This window comes from Oncorhynchus kisutch, linkage group LG20 (assembly GCF_002021735.2).
Source record: "Oncorhynchus kisutch isolate 150728-3 linkage group LG20, Okis_V2, whole genome shotgun sequence".
Lineage (NCBI taxonomy): Eukaryota > Metazoa > Chordata > Actinopteri > Salmoniformes > Salmonidae > Oncorhynchus > Oncorhynchus kisutch.
In genome coordinates this window covers 1648395-1667053 of record NC_034193.2, presented here as the reverse complement: position 1 = coordinate 1667053, position 18659 = coordinate 1648395, and the positions used below count along the sequence as shown (strand labels likewise).

General features: G+C 39.2%; 2 protein-coding genes across 6 annotated transcripts in view; one reads left to right on the top strand and one right to left on the bottom strand.

Moving 5' to 3' along the window:
- The window catches only part of arid4b (AT-rich interaction domain 4B), a 187036-nt gene extending 180372 nt beyond the window's left edge, over window positions 1–6664 (bottom strand). For 3 of the 4 annotated variants that reach the window (XM_031799894.1, XM_031799896.1, XM_031799897.1), the window contains exon 1: window positions 6451–6657. The gene's annotated coding sequence lies outside the window, so the exon portion shown is untranslated. Of the gene's footprint in view, window positions 1–6450 lie in introns of all 4 variants that reach the window. The other variant, XM_031799895.1, reaches the window with a different exon arrangement.
- A 334-nt stretch (window positions 6665–6998) lies between these two features.
- ggps1 (geranylgeranyl diphosphate synthase 1) overlaps window positions 6999–18659 on the top strand; it is a 45370-nt gene continuing 33709 nt past the window's right edge. For both annotated transcript variants that reach the window (XM_020454351.2, XM_031799701.1), the window contains exon 1: window positions 6999–7350. The gene's annotated coding sequence lies outside the window, so the exon portion shown is untranslated. The remainder of the gene's footprint in view (window positions 7351–18659) is intronic.

Genomic DNA, 18659 nt, shown 5'->3' with positions numbered 1-18659 from the left:
TCTTGGGAACCTTCAATGCTGCATAATTATATTGGTACCCTTCCCCAGATCTGAGCCTCGACACAATCCTGTCTCGGAGCTCTACGGGCAATTCCTTCGACCTCGTGGCTTGGTTTTTGCTCTGACATGCACTGTCTACTCATGCCGAATCAATTGAAAACGTATGCAAATAAGATATCTGTTTTTTTAAATATACATTTGCAAACATTTCTACAGACCTATTTTTGCTTTGACATTACGGGGTGTAGATTGATGAAGATGTTTTTTTGTTGTATCCATTTTAGAATGAGGCTGTAACTTAACATGTGGAAAAGGTCAAGGGGTCTGAATACTTACCGAAGTCACTGTATGTTTCAAATGACCATTTAAAAAAAGTTTAAATGGAATTGTTCAATTATTTTATATGCTCTGAGTCTCATATGGTTTTGTATCAGGTACATTTAAGATATTCTGTTATTTAATGGGGTTTTATTTTGTAAAGAAATTAAATACAGAATAGAATATATTATATTTTAAGTTGTTTTACCAGTTCTCATCATTCAATGTAAAAAAATAAAAACAAAAGTCCCGTGGTTATTTTATGACTTTAGCTAATACGTAGATTTTTTTAGGCAGTGGTACAGTATAGATTCTGTATCATTTTGATATAGAGTATTTTAATACTGGTATCGAAGTCAAAATTCTGGTTAACCGATCGTCCCTCTACATAGCAAAGCTGCTGCTATGCCAGCCGCTACACACAGCCTGAGCACTGCACAACGCTGAGGAATGTCTAGCGTGGAGAATCAGCAGCAAGCTAGCTCATTCTCCAACAGAAATGTACAGTATTGAGAAACGGATGAATGACCAGTGACCAGAATCAAACTCCTGTTGCAAATATTAGTTTATTAATAATAAGGCTTGTGTCGACATGCATGCAATAAGCAAGCTAGCTAAACTGATAGTTATGTGGTCTGTTAGCAAAGATTACTATAACTGACCCGTTCATCTGTGGCGTTAGCTAGCTATATTAGCTACTACGCTAGCTAGCTGGCTAGATAAACATGGTGCAAGATATCATGATAGGAGCTAATATCCAGCGTAGCCAGCTAACGTTAGCTGGTTATCATTCTGAACATGCACCATTTTCAGCAACGAGACATCTGACTTGCTATTTACTGGTGTGCTGATCTGACCAGCCGCAATTGGATACGTAAATTGACAGTTGATCGTCAGATTAGACGATTGTCTTAATAGGGAAAAGAAGGTTGGCAATAGGTTTAGCTAACTAAGAATCTTCCTGTGTGTTTATAGACCAAGACATTCGTGTGCGTTCTCACTTCTCAAAGTATTGGCAGATGAGTCACTCAGACAAAGTGCAGCGTTGTTTCATATTTTTTTACTACCCACGCTCTCCTTATTAGATATTATGCACATCTATGGCTTGGTAGCAAATGTCATCGCCATTGAGGTAGTTCTCATAGTAGCAGTAAATGTCACCAGGCGATATAAACGATGGAAAGAGATTTGAAAAGGAGTACTGTTTGGATCTTTACATACAATAGAAATAAGCGGAATCATTTTATGTAATTCATTTCATAACTCTTTTGGACAAATTTCATATACACAAATGTAAATTTACAAACAGAAAACCACATTTTCGTACCCTACAAAAAGAAATTGAACTGTATTTTAAGACGGTTAAATGCTCTACTAACAAAAAAGCTGTTAGAATTGTAAGTATATGCATGTCCCTTAAGGTGCTTGTGTAATTGTAATGTGATATTGTACCCCCTAGCCCCGCCCCCAGCCCCGCCCCTAGCCCTGCCCCCAGCCCCACCCCTAGCGCGATTGTCCATTGTTTGTAATCTATGTATGCTTGTGTTCCCTCATGTGCTTTATGTATTGATTTGTTGTTAATAAAAAAAAGAAGAAGAAGAAGAAGAAAAAGAAAAGAAAAAAAAAAGAAAAAAAGGAGTAGAGTTGGCCGGGTTGTAACTTGACTATTTCTTGACAGATAGATGAACAAGTTTCAAATTTGGAGGTAGGTATTTTCCATCTTAATTTACCGAGTTTATCAAGAGATTTACCATTCAAATAAAATTACCATTATTTTGTCCTCCTTGACCCCCAACAATCAGTATCAGCCTGAAAAAAAATCCATGTTGGTCGTTCTCTATCTTTAACCTTTAAGTAGCAACAGGTATATTTCACTGGTCATCCCCAAAGCCAACACTTACTTTGGCCGACTTTCCTTCCAGTTCTCTGCTGACAATAACTGGAATGAATTGCAAAATTATTTTTATCACTGAAGCTGGAGTCATATCTCCCTCTCTAACTTTAAGCATCAGCTGTCAGAGCAGTTTACCGATCACTGTACCTGTACACAGCCCATCTGTAAATAGCACACCCAACTACTAATTATTTCGCCTCTATGGCCTATTTATTGCCTCACCTCCCTAATCTTCTACATTTCCACAACCTGTACATATATTTTTCTACTGTGTTATTGACTGAACGTTTATTTGTTCCATGTGTAACTCTGTGTTGTTGTATGTGTCGAACAAGCTTTATCTTGGCCAGGTCGCTGTTGTAAATGAGAACGTGTTAAATATACATATTTCTTTTTAAAGTAAAATCTCCCAATGCTCCCAATGACAAAAATCTATATATACCCTGGACAGCTGATAGTACGTATTGGCCAGAGAGAGGCTTTGAAGCCACCAGTCGGCCATATTGGCACCCCCCAGTAGGAGCAGTCCTCCATAGGAATGGATGGAATTCTATAGTGTTTCAATTAAAGGTTTCAAGGAGAAAATTGCATGTATTTGATAGTACACTCTGGAAAAATACTTTGCAGTTTTTTTTTAAAATATATAATTTGTTCATTTTTTTCTCCAGCTTCCATAATATAAAAGTATGCATTAAGTTGTCTGTAATAAAAAAAACATCTCAAAAAAACTAAAGTAGATGTTAATAAATGCAATTTATATAGCTTGTGGTTGATTATCCGTTTAAGGGTGTTTTGACATATAGTCCTCTTGAAAAGAACCGAACTCGGTCCACTTTAAAGTGAACTCTGGGGTAAGAAAAACCGAAATAACTCAAGTCATTTTTGTATTCAAACTGCTCTTGCCTTTGGATGAGAACTATTTTGCCAGTTCACGTCACCTATTTTGCGATCCGAATACCCTTTGCGTTCACATTGCTATGTTTAGAAAGGAACCAATATCTTTTTCCAACATTCACCAAATGCACTCTGGGTTTTTACAAAGTGCAGGACAAAGCCATTCCATCAGAATGTTTTATCACCGGCTAGATTTTAAATACTAATATAATATTTACATGTTAATCGTAACAGAATAAATAGCAGAAGAATAACTGCAGATGAAATGATGCTGAAATGTAAAAATCGCCACCCATCGTAGGCTACTGGCCTTTTAAGAACTAGAAAAGATGTTGTACCCTATGCTGTGATTCTCACCAAATATGTTGACTTCTCACACTATTCAAACCCCACAATAGAATAAACAGCTTATGAAGCTATAGATCACATATTGAAAACAAAGAATCTGAACTAAAAACTCCACACATATTTGGACATTTCTGTGCATCCTTGACAATCGATAATCAATATGCCTATTCAAAAACAGCACATATCATCATCTCTCTATTGTGGCCCCAATGTGAGAGAGTTTATGGCAGGGGAAATGGCTTTGTAGTAGTCTAGTGTAGGGTGCGGGAATAATGAAAAGCCAACCTGGGGAGCTGTGTTCACATTGCCCTAAAAAAGGGAACTGTTCGGTTCCTGTCGGGGGGGCTCTTTTGAGGGGTCTGAGTTCCTTTGGAGTGTTCACACTGCACAAAATTATTAAGCAAATCGTACAAAGTTCAACAACAAAAAAAACTGTAAGGGACCAAGTGTAAAAACACACCGCGAACAGGCGCGAGATATGGGTCGGAAAACATACCTCAATGCAGGGATGTGCAACTGTATTACAAATGTTGCCTATATCCAAACTGATAAACCGAATATATATATATTTTTTTAATACTGGTACTTTTCCTGAAAACTGCCATTTTCATTCTCATGCTAGCTAGCAGTAGCCACCTCTGCCATTGTGGACAGTCAAACTCGTTTGTTGTTCAACGCAAAGTGCCATTACATAATGGCTGCTGTGGCTACTGGTAGCTAGCATGGTGATAAAAATAACAGCTTTAAAACTAATGGTTCCGAGACAAAACAATTCTGACCCACATCTTGTGTCTTAAGCCCTATTCACACGGGACTAGTATTACTAGAGAAGGTTGGTTATATGTCATTATTACTCCACAATGTCCATTATTCCAGAGGACGATTCGGACGGAATTCGTTTTTTCCCCCAAAACTGCCCCATGTAATTCAAACTTTTTTTTTGTTCTTCAAATAAATTGACAGTTATTATTGAAGCCTGAAGGTTTGTATTCTAGGAGTGAAGATATTTCAACATGTCCAGGTGATAGTGCCACACTCATACCTTTGGTAACAGTGCAGCCATAATATTTTAATTGAGTAAGTTTGATTATAATCATTCGTCCTAAATGCCCCCTTGGGATATTTTAGCGACGCATTTACGTCCTAAATGCCCCCTGCACTTGAGATGTGTTTTAAAGGCTATGGATGAGAAAGTTAACGTATCATTTCCAAACGTTTAGGTCAGTTGAATGCTGCTGCTTGGCCATCTATTAACAGCAAGGGTTAAAAATGTGTGATATTTTTCAATTCATTCACACGAAACATATATATAAAATGATTCACTGTGAAAGTTGATACTTGTAGGTCATTCATATATAGCTTATGTACAGCACTTCATTCCATTTATTGTATGTTATTGTTTTCTTGCTCAAACCGTGAGCAACACCTGTCAAACTTGAGAATTGTTACCTCTGCCATGTAAAAATTATAGAGATGGCCGATTCGGACGGTCCTACAATTACAGATATGGCGTTTTGTGCTCTTGCACATAATTACATTACCCAACCTCACCTCTAAAACTAATCCTGTCCGAATAGGGCGTTAAATCAGATCATGATGGCAATTTCAGACCCCAGTGCAGCTCAGTACAAGCTCGAAGCATAACAGTAGGGTCGGAATCTGCTGGCTATCTCCACAGAGATCGGTAAGCAAATAGTGCGATAAAACTACACTCGACAACCCTAACCAAGAACTAGCACTTGTCATTACAACGTTAATTCTATGAGAGCAAAACAATGCAAAGTTATTGAAAGTAAGACTGCTGCAGGACGATTGAAAACAGATTGATTCACCCCCGTCTCGTCTATACGAGCAGCGAAGCAGTTGTTCTACAAATTTGCTGACGGTCGAGTACATCCAAGTGTGCCTCTCTGACAAAGAAGCAAAATTGACAAAACACTTGGCAACAAGATCGAGCCCAATAAAGTCGTTTCAAAACACTGAATTCTAGACAAATAATAATCGCCAAGAATTACATCCTTGTTCAGGAGGCGTGACACATTTCACTTTGAGGTTATAACGTAAAGCCAAAATAGCTCTCGACGAGTTGCCGATCTCGGTGGCGACAATGTCACCCCCAGACAACTCCGCTGGTCCAGTCATTTCCCCCGACTCAAAATAAGTGTTTACCGGGGATTATCAGGCAACAAATAAAAGGACGAAATCATTTCGACGAGGGGGAACATCGAAATGTGTCAAGCTGCAGCAGAACAACTACTACGGCCACTAGAAGGAGCGAGTTCTGACTCAATTGCAACATTGTTGCTGGCCTTAAAAAAAAAATCAGAGCAACAAAAGAAAATGTAGCCGAGTTCAGATTCGCAATTGACTTGTGAAACTCCATAAAAAACGTAGCGAACGTTACTGTATTGGAAGTCGATGCAAAAAGCGAGGGGAAATGTTTACTGATGTAGGCATAGTCTTACGTAAGGAGGACTAGCTCTGACTCCAACAAGGCAGCATTTTCTCCCAATCAGTTAACGAAAGCTATTCGATGCCTACCAGGCAGCCACACACCATTAGAAAGTGAATCGTCGTGTTTAAAAAAAAATTCCACCACAACAGTGGGTCGCTGGCCCAGTAGAAAGTGATCCTCTCAGTACCATTATGAAACAAGTCGACAACACGGCAGGTTACAATGAATGACGTTGGCAAGTCGCATTGTTCCAACACAATAAATAAAGTATGTCATTTTTAAAACGAGGAAATGGGTAAAGCCTAGGTGTTACACTATTCATAAAATAAAACGATTCACCGATTAAATGTTAGATTTAACGTGTGCATTTAAGAGTTACGATTCCATGTTCACGATTGATGTTTCATTCATCCCCCCTAGATTCAATTTGATCACATTACAATCCGTTTTTTTTTTCCAGGCATCGAAATTCAATGTAGTCCAAGTCGGTAATATTTTTTTTCACCCCGTCCTAAGGCATGCAAAAAGCACGATCCCTTACCTATGAAGTCAAGTTGAGAATGTTTTCTTTCGACGAAAGAAAAGGTTCAAATTAATCCATAAAATCATTTAATCCTACAATTTTCCAGTTGTTTTTATTTATTTTTTAGCGTTTGTCCACTGACCCCGGTTCGGTTTAGATGTTGGTATGTGAATTCGACAAAAGTCGTAGCCAGAGAGCTTTTTCCTCTATGATCCTCTCTCTCCGCTTCTGAAACTGACTGACAGATACACAACACCACCCACGGACATCAATACTTTCGCTCATTGGACAACACCTCGGAGTTTACCGCCCCTTTGGCTTGTAATGATTGGCTGATTTTCAGATTAAAAATGGTTTCCCCGATATATTTCAATGACGGCATGGAAACAGCAAAGGCAAATGGTAGGCGTGGAGATGTAGTCGTCGAGGATTTATTTACACGTTCCCATAGACTGGAGAGAGGCGAGACAATAAACTATGTAAAAACTACAACAGCCAGAGTTCCCAGCGGGATAGAGGCGTCCTGGAAAATGGTTTGTTTGAGTGCCCCACCTACTCCTGCGCTTGCTCTGTGAAGGAGCCATGGCGTATATAGCTGGCAGTGGGAGCAGATGAACATTATTTTTTTCTCGACCAAATCATCTTGGTTCCTCGTCTTATTGCTGTGGCTCAGTGTATCACCATCATGGTGTGGTTTGGAGAACTATGACCAATATTTGATTGTATAGTTACTTGGCGTCTAATCGTAAGTTCATACTGATCAATTATGAACGTAATATTTTTTTGGGGGATGTTTTAAATAAATTATCTGGAGAGAAAAAAAGCTTGTTGACCTAGGCGCTATTGTTAGCATATTGGCTAGCTAAGAAAAGGGTCTGAAAGCGGAAGTGGGGACGTTTCCGGATACCGGCTGACAAGGTGGGTGGAGCTATGTGTTTACCAACTACAACATAAGTTGTTTTCTTTGTGAAATATGACTAGACAACAGAACAAAAGAAAGACTAGCAACTTAGCTGAAACTGTTCAATTGTTGTTAGTGACTTAATTTTTTTCTCCTTTTTGTTTTGTTAGCTAGTGGCTTGTGGGCTGTTCAGTTGGAGCACAAACGTTATAAGCAGCACCATCATTCTCATGCTCGCTCATAGAAATAATTATATATTAGGTTTCATTCGTGATCGTTTTGCAGTTGGTTTCTCAACAACCGTGAAATCACAATGATGAGGTCAGTTTCACAGAATTAGAATAGAACATTATTTTATTATACTGAACAAAAATGTAAACGCAACATGTAAAGTGTTGGTTTCATGAGCTGAAACGAAAGATCACAGAAGTTTTCCACACTCACAAAAAGCTTATTTCTCTAATTTTGTGGCCAAATTTGTTTACATCCCTGTTAATGAGCATTTCTCCTTTTGCCAAGATAATCCATCTGCTTGACAGGTATGCAATGGCAATTTTAGCATCTAAATCTTGGAGCAAACTTTTTTTTTAATGCATACCAGGAAAGCTATAACACTAAACAATACATTCATTGCACTATACCGGTGACAAGCGGTGCCCACAAACTGTTAAGACCTACATAAAGCTGTCCCAACAGCAGAGTCCATACACCTTACCACTGTTATACCTGGCTATCAGCGCAGCCTTATTTGGCAGTGAAACAGTTCCTTCAGTTTAATTTACTGCCTTAAAAAAAAAACATAGCTGATATGGCTGATTTGCTTAAACAAATGTGGTTTCTAATGACAACTGAGATGTACAAACTATGGCATTAAGGAACGATAAGAGGCAATGGGTCATTTAGATTAAGACATTAATAAACGAGCTAAGACGGACGTAGTCAATATAACTATTTGTTCATCACCTGAAATGTACAGCGACAGAATTCAGAACATGGGCCATTCTTACAGTGTTCTTCCTGTACACCAAGTCAGAGCCATAGGATACATAAAGGGGGCATATAAACAGACAATGAAAGCTCTTACAATATTCAATTATATCATTTCTCTAAAACAGGCTATAGGCTACATGTGCACCACCAAGTCAGAACAGTAGGTGAAACTATGAGGGGGAAAAGGGACCACATTATTAGGGTGAGGCACATGGGCTACTAACAGCTTACTACACAACATACACTTAGCTTTCTTAGCTACAGTATACATATATCCCTGGCATATTACATCATTTATGCAGCAATATACAACATTTTTGGACTCACCTTGTGCTGTGTTCACTTGAAGAGGAAGGTGGTACAGAAGTCCTTCGTGGGCATATTTTGTCAAACTTTGTCATCCCTGGCATTCCCTGGATTGTCGGTGCTTTCAAGACAACTGGGAACTCAGGGGGGAAAAAACAAGGTATGGCAATAATAATAATATGGTATGGTGAGGTCTCAGAATGGTGATAATATGGTATGGTGATAATATGGTATGGTGAGGTCCCTCAGAATGGTGATAATATGGTATGGTGAGGTCCCTCAGAATGGTGATAATATGGTATGGTGAGGTCCCTCAGAATGGTGATAATATGGTATGGTGAGGTCTCTCAGAATGGTGATAATATGGTATAGTGAGGTCTCTCAGTATGGTGATAATATGGTGATAATATGGTATGGTGAGGTCTCTCAGTATGGTGATAATATGGTATGGTGAGGTCTCTCAGTATGGTGATAATATGGTATGGTGAGGTCTCTCAGTATGGTGATAATATGGTATAATGAGGTCTCTCAGTATGGTGATAATATGGTATGGTGAGGTCTCTCAGTATGATGATGATGATAATATGGTATGGTGAGGTCTCTCAGTATGGTGATAATATGGTATAGTGAGGTCTCTCAGTATGGTGATAATATGGTATGGTGAGGTCTCTCAGTATGGTGATAATATGGTATGGTGAGGTCTCTCAGTATGGTGATAATATGGTATGGTGAGGTCTCTCAGTATGGTGATAATATGGTATGATGAGATCCCTCTATGGTGACGATATGGCGAGGCCCCTCAGTGTGGTGAGGTCTCTCAGTATGGTGATAATATGGTATGGTGAGGTCCCTCAGTATGGTGATAATATGGTATGGTGAGGTCTCTCAGTATGGTGATAATATGGTATGGTGATACTATGGTATGGTGACGATATGGCGAGGCCCCTCAGTGTGGTGAGGTCTCTCAGTATGGTGATAATATGGTATGGTGAGGTCCCTCTATGGTGACGATATGGCGAGGCCCCTCAGTGTGGTGAGGTCTTTCAGTATGGTGATAATATGGTATGGTGAGGTCCCTCTATGGTGACGATATGGCGAGGCCCCTCAGTGTGGTGAGGTCCCTGGTCATTCCCAGCCCTACTATGTATGTGACTGTAAGTTGATTATATTTTGGTAGCCGGCCCTAGACATTATTTCAGAATTGGTGGGCAGTCCATTATATAAAAATGAATTCAAACTTATTGCTGACAGGTCCACAACCATTTTGTCATGGTTCTCTCTCTTTCAGAAACTTACAGTCCTTTACCAGATACATCATAAATTGCTGCAAAATATGTGTGGCAGAATGTTTACAATAAATGGACCCGTAGTTTATGTCAAATATGACCGTATATGAGTAGTCTACAGTATTGCTGTGACATCCGTGCCTATTTCATCTCTGCGCCTATAGCAAAGCAGGATATCGGAACACAATCTGTTGATGAGAAAAATATTAAACAACAATTTGTATTTTGCATAGAAGTGTGGGCTGTACAAATTACCCTACTTTTAAAATAGTTCTGAATATACACTCAAATGTTCAGAATGAGCAGACTTTTTGTTTAAGTTTGGGGGAAAAGATCATTGAAAAATATCCACACTTTCTGCCCACACCTCTAACGGCAATGTGATGAGTTGCCTTTTCTCTTTCTTTTAGAGACTGTCGTAGCCTAATGCCAATAGTCACGTTATTCAGCAAAACAAAGGGGGTTATTGTCACCATAAAAAGGAGGTCATTTTGCAGGTGGAGTTTTAATGTCTGTTCATTCGCACTCCGTTTTACTTCCAGTCTAATTTATAATGGGAAAATGCGTATGTATGGTGTGCACCAAGTTTATAAATGTCAATATTTTTGTTTGTGTACAGAATTTTCAGAAATAGTGCATGCTGGACTTTAGTGTGAAATGTACGCAACGGTTATAAATGACGACCCAGGCACCTGCTGGTGAATTTTGTTTAAATTCAATCTGTCAGCACAGATTCGACACACATTAGCTTCTCAGGTAGCAAACGAAAGTTAGCTAGCTAAAGTATAGATAAAAGGGGGTTAGTTGTATACCTAGCTAGCTAAAGTATAGATAAAAGGGGGTTAGTTGTATACCTAGCTAGCTAAAGTATAGATAAAAGGGGGTTAGTTGTATACCTAGCTAGCTAAAGTATAGATAAACAGGGGTTAGTTGTATACCTAGCTAGCTAAAGTATAGATAAAAGGGCGGTAGTTGTATACCTAGCTAGCTAAAGTATAGATAAAAGGGCGGTAGTTGTATAGCTAGCTAGCTAAAGTATAGATAAAAGGGGGTTAGTTGTATAGCTAGCTAGCTAAAGTATAGATAAAAGGGCGGTAGTTGTATAGCTAGCTTATCTTTTGGTTTAAACAACAAGGCAGAAAAGGACACAATCTCCACGAGCGTTGTAACTTCAAATGGAAAGAAGCATAGGATAAGATTTAGTTTGAATTGAAGTGAAATAAATGTAATCTAGCTAGTTACATAAAACAGTAAGGGCTTCCAGTGTCAACCCATTCATAAAGGATAAAGGGGGCTTGTGTTCCCGCTAGGGAAGGGTGGTACTGAAGCACGGACCGGTTTGGCTTTTTGTATAACTGTATTTTAATGTTTTGGTTTGCTAAATGTCAGTTTTTTTTAAATAGTTTGCTCCGTTTGCTACTTGAAATCCTCTCTCTCCCTCTCCTTCCTGCTGCATGCTGCTAACCACACCAAGCCCCGCCCCCTATCACTCAAGGAGAGAGCAGTTGCTCAACCACAGTCACGAGCACTTTCTTGCTGTTCACTCTGCAGTTTAGTTTATTAGGATCCCCATTAGATACTGCACATACAGCAGCTACTCTTCCCTGGGGTCTACATAATACATACACATACATGACAGTTACAGACAAGAACACCACAAGATAATTATGTTGATTATTTTGATTTCAGAGTTATATATTGGAGAGACAAGATACTATTCATATTGTTAAATGAGATCTTTAGAGAGGAGAGGTGCTGTGATACAATATGTTATTAAGTCTAAACATTCTTTTTTCTGTCAGAGTGGCTGATCCACTATGATATGACTCTATATATACCTGAGTAACCTATGGTAATAGATCATTCCATGATGACATGACTCTACACATAACTGAGTAACCTTCTGGTAACAGATCATTACACGATGACATGACTCTATACGTAACTGAGTAACCTCTGGTAACAGATCATTCCATGATGACATGACTCTATACATAACTGAGTAACCTCTGGTAATAGTTTATCACAGTGCCATCCGTTTTGTCACTAAAGCACCTTATACCACCCACCACTGCAACTTGTATGCTCTAGTCGGCTGGCCCTCGCTACATATTCGTCGCCAGACCCACTGGCTCCAGGTCATCTACAAGTCCATGCTAGGTAAAGCTCCGCCTTATCTCAGTTCACTGGTCACTATGGCAACTCCCATCCGTAGCACGCACTCCAGCAGGTGTATCTCACTGATCATCCCTAAAGCCAACACCTCATTTGGACACCTTTCGTTCCAGTTCTCTGCTGCTTGTGACTGGAACGAATTGCAAAAATCGCTGAAGTTGGAGACTTTTATCTCCCTCACCAACTTCAAACATCTGCTATCTGAGCAGCTAACCGATCGCTGCAGCTGTACATAGTCTATCGGTAAATAGCCCACCCATTTTTACCTACCTCATCCCCATACTGTTTTTATTTATTTACTTTTCTGCTCTTTTGCACACCAATATCTCTACCTGTACATGACCATCTGATCTTTTATCACTCCAGTGTTAATCTGCAAAATTGGAATTATTCGCCTACCTCCTCATGCCTTTTGCACACAATGTATATAGACTCTTTTTTCCCCCTACTGTGTTATTGACTTGTTAATTGTTTACTCCATGTGTAACTCTGTGTTGTCTGTTCACACTGCTATGCTTTATCTTGGCCAGGACGCAGTTGCAAATGAGAACTTGTTCTCAACTAGCCTACCTGGTTAAATATAGGTTAAATAAAAAAATAAATAGATCATTCCATAATGACATGACTCTATATGTAACTGAGTAACCTACAGTTACTCTGGTAACAGATCATTCCATGATGGCATGACTCTATACATGAGTGACACGTTAAATCTGTTTTAGGTTTGGGTACCGTGAAGAAACCCGTAGTGATGGGTCTGGTGGGTATGTATGTCTGTTCTGAAAGTGAATGCAAATATAGTTTATAAGTGGTTAGGCCTTTTCAACACATGCATTTCTTTAAAAGACTGAACAGAAATGGACTACTTCTCTTAATCATGAAAGGCTATCATACATGTTGTGTGTGTGCAGTTAAGTGCAAGGCGTGTTGCTCTGTTTTGAGCCAGCTGCAGCTTTGCTAGGTCTTTCTTTGATGCACGGACAGTAATGAAGATCGGACTTGTTTTTATAACAGACATACTGTACCTCTCCCCCATCTTCACAACAACTTTGTCAATATAACTTGACCATGATAACTGACCACCCATTGTTCCTCCTAGGAGTTCGGCTACTTCAACGTGATCAACGGTCACACCCTTTATACACACCTCCAGTTGAGGTGTAGGTCTGTGAGGAATGCTTTGAACCAAATACAATGCTTTTGGTTTTAAATGTATTTAAGACCAATTAATTGGTGTCCATTCTGACACTGACTGTAACTCCTTGCCAAGAGTCTGTGAGCTCACTGGCTGTAGGTGCTGATGTGTAGAGTGTACAATCATCAGCAGACATAGTTTAGCTTCTTCTAAGACAAGTGACAAATGGTTTTGTGAGAATGGAGAAGAGTAACGTCCCAAAGGAACTGCCCTGAGGGAGACCGCACTGTACATACAGTACCAGTCAAGAATTTGGACACCTACTCATTCCAGGGGTTTTCTCAATTTAAAAAAAAATATTTTCCACGTTGTGGAATAATAGTGAAGACATCAAACCTATGAAATAACACACATTGAATCATGTAGTAACCAAAAAAAGTGTTAAACATCCAAATATGTTTTATATTTGAGTTTCTTCAAAGTATCCACCCGTTGCCTTGATGACAGCTTTTCACACTCTTTGGCATTCTCTCAACCAGCATCATGTGGGTAGTCACCTGGAATGCTTTTCAATTAGGAGGTGTGCCTTGTTAATTTGTGGAATTTCTTTCCTTCATAATTCATTTGAGCCAATCAGTTGTATTTGGTAAAAGACCAAGTCCATTTTGTGGCAAGAACAGCTGAAAAAAGCAAAGAGAAACGACAGTCCATCATTACCTTAGGACATGAAGGTCAGTCAATCCGGAAAATGTCAAGAACTGAAAGTTTCTTCAAGTGCAGTCGCAAAAACCATCAAGCACTATGATGAAACTGGCTTTCATGAGAACCGCCACAGGAAAGGAAGACCCAGAGTTACCTCTGCTAAAGAGGATTCATTAGAGCTCAGTAGAGTTACCAGCCTCAGAAATTGTAGCCCAAATAAATGCTTCATAGCTAATTTTATTTGTCACATGCACCGAATACAACAGGTGTAGACCTAACCATGAAATGCTTACTTACAAGCCCGTAACCAACAATGCAGTTCAAGAAAGAGCTAAGAAAAAATTTACTGAATAAACTAAAGCAATGAAGACTTCAAGTATTTCAACATCAACTGTTAAGATGAGACTGCCTGAATCAGGCCATCATGGTCAAATTGCTGCAAAGAAACCATTACTAAAGGACACCAATAAGAAGAAGAGACTTGCTTGGGCCAAGAAACATGAGCAGTGGACATTAGACCTGTGGAAATCCTGTCCTTTGATCTGAGTCCAAATTTGAGATTTTTTGCTTCCAACCGCCATGTCTTTGTGAGATGCAGAGTAGGTGAACAGATGATCTCCGCATGTGTGGTTCCTACCGTGAAGCATGGAGGTGTGTTGGTGTGGGGTGCTATGCTGGTGACACTGTCAGTGATTTATTTTGAACTCAGTGCACACTTAACTAGCCTGGCTACCACAGCATTCTTCAGTGGTATGTCGTCCCATCTGGTTTTGGCTTAGTGGGACTATCATTTGTTTTTCAACAGGACAATGACCCAACACACCTCCAGGCTGTGTAAGGGCTATTTGACCAAAAAGGAGAGTGATGGAGTGTTGCATCAGATTACCTGGCCTCCACAATCCCCCGATCTCAACCCAATTGAGATGGTTTGGGATGAGTTGGACTGCAGAGTGAAGGAAAAGCAGCCAACAAGTGATCAGCATAATGTGGGAACTCCTTCAAGACGGTTGGAAAAGCATTCCAGGTGAAGCTGGTTGAGAGAATGCCAAGTGTGCAATGCTTTGCCTTCGTTCTCAAGGCAAAGGGTGGCTACTTTGAAGAATCTCAAATATGAAATCATATGTTTTATAAGTGTTATTTCATAGATTTGATGTCTTCCCTATTCTACAATGTAGAAAATAGTAAACATAAAGAAAAGTAGGAGTGTCTGAACTTTTGCCTGGTACTGTAGCTGATGATGAATGCTCTGTTCTATTGGATAAGTAACTCTCCCACCATGTGATGGCAGGTCACGTAAAGCCATAACAAGTTCATTTTTTTTTTCAATAACAATATATGATCAATAACCTCAAACGCTACTCTGAAATCTAACAATCCAGTTAGTGTCATTCAATGTGGGGCGGCAGGGTAGCCTAGTGGTTAGAGCGTTGGACTAGTAAGGTTGGTTGCAGGTTCAAATCCCCGAGCTGACAAGGAATGTTGTCCCATTCCTCTTCAATGTCTCTGTCAAGTTGCCGGATATTGGCGGGAACTGGAACATGCTGTCATACACATTGATCCAGAGCATCCCAAACATGCTCAATGGGTGACATGTCTGGTGAGTATGCAGGCCATGGAAGAACTGGGACATTTTCAGCTTCCAGGAATTGTGTACAGATCCTTGCGACATGGGGACGTGCATTATCATGCTGAAACAGGAGGTGATGATGGCAGAGGAATGGCACGACAAAGGGACTCAGGATCTCGCCATGGTATCTCTGTGCATTCAAATTGCCATCGATAAAATGCAATAGTGTTCATTGCACGTAGCTTACGCCTGCCCATACCATAACTCCATCACCACCATGGGGCACTCTGTTCACAACGTTGACATCAGCAAACCGCTCACCCACACGACTCCATACGCGTGGTCTGCGATTGTGAGGCTGGTTAGACGTACTGCCAAATTCTCTAAAACCATGTTGGTGGCTTATGGTAGAGAAATGAGAATTCAATTCTCTGGCAACATTTCTGCCAATGGCACGCTTCCTGAAAACATGAGACATCTGTAGCATTGTGTTGTGTGACACATTTTAGTGGCCTTTTTTTGTCACCAGCACAAAGTGCACCTGTGTAATGATCATGCTGTTTAAACAGCTTCTTGATATTCCACACCTGTCAGGTGGATGAATTATCTTGGCAAATGAGAAATGCTCACTTAACAGGGATGTAAATAGATTTGTGCACAAAAATGGAGAATTATTATTATTTATTTTATTTTTTTTAGCTCTTGAAACATGTTGCGTTTTTATATTTGTGTGTTTTTTATTTTATTTTTACTCTGACATGCCACGACCCACCATTTAGTATAATTTGACAACACTGTTTGTAAGCTTTCCTATTATATCAAATTCAACGTTTTGTCTTTTCCAGATGTCATGGTATGGTGGGGTATGCTTAATGGGTTTTATCTCCTGAATGTTTTTGCAAAAAAGTCACTTTCTTAACCCTTCATTCCAAACATGTATGGAACGTTTGTTTTTGTTTGTTTAGATCGAAAGGGATACTGTCAAAAAGTGACTGTTGTGTAAATACTTTTGAATTCAGTCACTCAATTAGCCATGTCAGCTAACAATGTTTATATTGGTAAGTTGGACTAGTCAGCTATCTAAACCCATAGTAATCATGAACATATACTGACTCGGCAAGAAGGGCACATGCCCATGGGCCTTGACCTCCCCATTTTGATTTTGTTATTCACTCTGTCATAACTTTTTTATTTTTCAGTCACTTTGGCACATTTCAGATGTATTTTCTTTTTTTCAATTTAAAGTTTTTAAAGTTTTCTTGTTTTTCAATCAACCAACAAAAAACATTCCACATTCACAGATGTGACAGACTTAAAAAAAAATATATATATATATATAATAATAATAATACATTTGAAAAAATAAAATATTAAAATAATTTAAAATTTAAATAAAATTTTAAAATTTAAATTAAAATGAATGATAAAGTCAAATAAAAGCATTTCTTTTTCTTAATCTATTTTCCTTGATATATATATATATATATATATATATATATATACATACATACATACATACGCACACGTACTCAAAAACTTAATTAAAATAAAAACACACAAAACACATACCACTTGCAGCAGCACTATCAAGGTTCTTATCAGCTATTTCAAGCATTCGCTGAGACGACGGGCCAATAATTAGTTTTTAGGTTTTACAGTACCTTACACAACATGTATCTGCGCATTTCCCTAGTCACCCCGTTCACTCTGTCCAGTTTGAAATATAGTTGAATAGTGGAGACCAGAGTCTATCAAACTTGGGCTGTCTCTTGTGGAGGTCATAAGTGAGCTTTTCAAGAGGAAGAAAGTCAACAATCTGGTCAATCCACATTTTAAATGTAGGAGGGGTATTAGAGGCCCACAATAGAAGAATACATTTCTTAGCAAAGTATGTAATAGTCATAAGCAAATGTTCTCTGTCAGGATCAAGAACAAAGTCCTGCTGGGCATTAAGAAGATAGATCCACGGGGTCATATCAAACTGTACATCTAGTAATTCCTGTGCAGCAGTATGTACAGATCTCTCTACAGCTCCAAAATACATGCATATAGGTTCCACTTTCAGAGGTACATCTTTTACAGTTAGGAGACATATCTGTTTTCATTCTATGGAGTCTCAAAGGAGTATAATAAAATTTGTACAAAAATTTGTAATTAGATTCTTTCATTTTTACACTGGTAGAGGAGCAGTATACCCTGTTGCAAACCTCCGCCCATAACTCATCACTGATAGTCAGACCAAGGTCCTTTTCCCAGATTATTTTCAAAGGAGTAAAGGAGGAGCTTCCTTTCTCATAAAGGAGTCTATAGATGTAAGATATTTTGCCTTTAATGGATTGTGCTGTGACAAGAAGGGTTTCAACTTCATTCAACTGAGTTCTAAACCTCCTCTTGGAGGTAAATGAGGAAATTACATGTCTAATTTGAAGATATTTAAAAAAAAAAATGGGATCTTGGCACATTGAATTCACTGCAGAGCTCTTGAAAGGATTTCAGTGTAGTGGTTTTCTGATGAAATAGGTCTGAAAGGGTCTTGATTCCTAGAGTAGGCCAAAGATTAAAGTTGGCATCCCTCAGGGCTTTCGGCAAGTCTGGGTTGCCTACTATAGGCGAGTGAGAACATATTTGGGAGGAAATGCCCAGGTATTTCTTACAGTCCCTCCACGCTAGTAGGGTGCTGTAAATCACAAAGGTTTTGGCTATGTTGCCCACTTCACTAAAGTTATTAATGAAATATAATTGAGCTTAAGGGCAATGAACCACAGGATTGGGCTTCTATCTGAATCCACGTTGACTCTTGTCTGTTTGTGATCCATGTTAGCATGTTGCGGATTTGGGCAGACCAGTAGTACAATTGAAGGGAGGGAAGGGCAAGACCACCCTTAGATTCAGGTTTCGATAGAGTGGAAAACTTGATCCTAGGTGATAAATTTGGTGATGCTTTGGTTAGTTGTTTTGAAGAAGGAAACTGGGAGATAACATGGGAGCATCTGAAATATGTAGTTCAGTCTAGGGAGGACGTTCATACGGATTACATTAATTCTTCCTACTAAGCTAATTGGGAGGGAGATCCAGGTTTGGAGATCGTTCTTGATTCGATCCAGGAGTGGAAGATAATTTTCCTTAAAAAAGGCTATTCAGATCTGGTGTTATGAAGATCCCGAA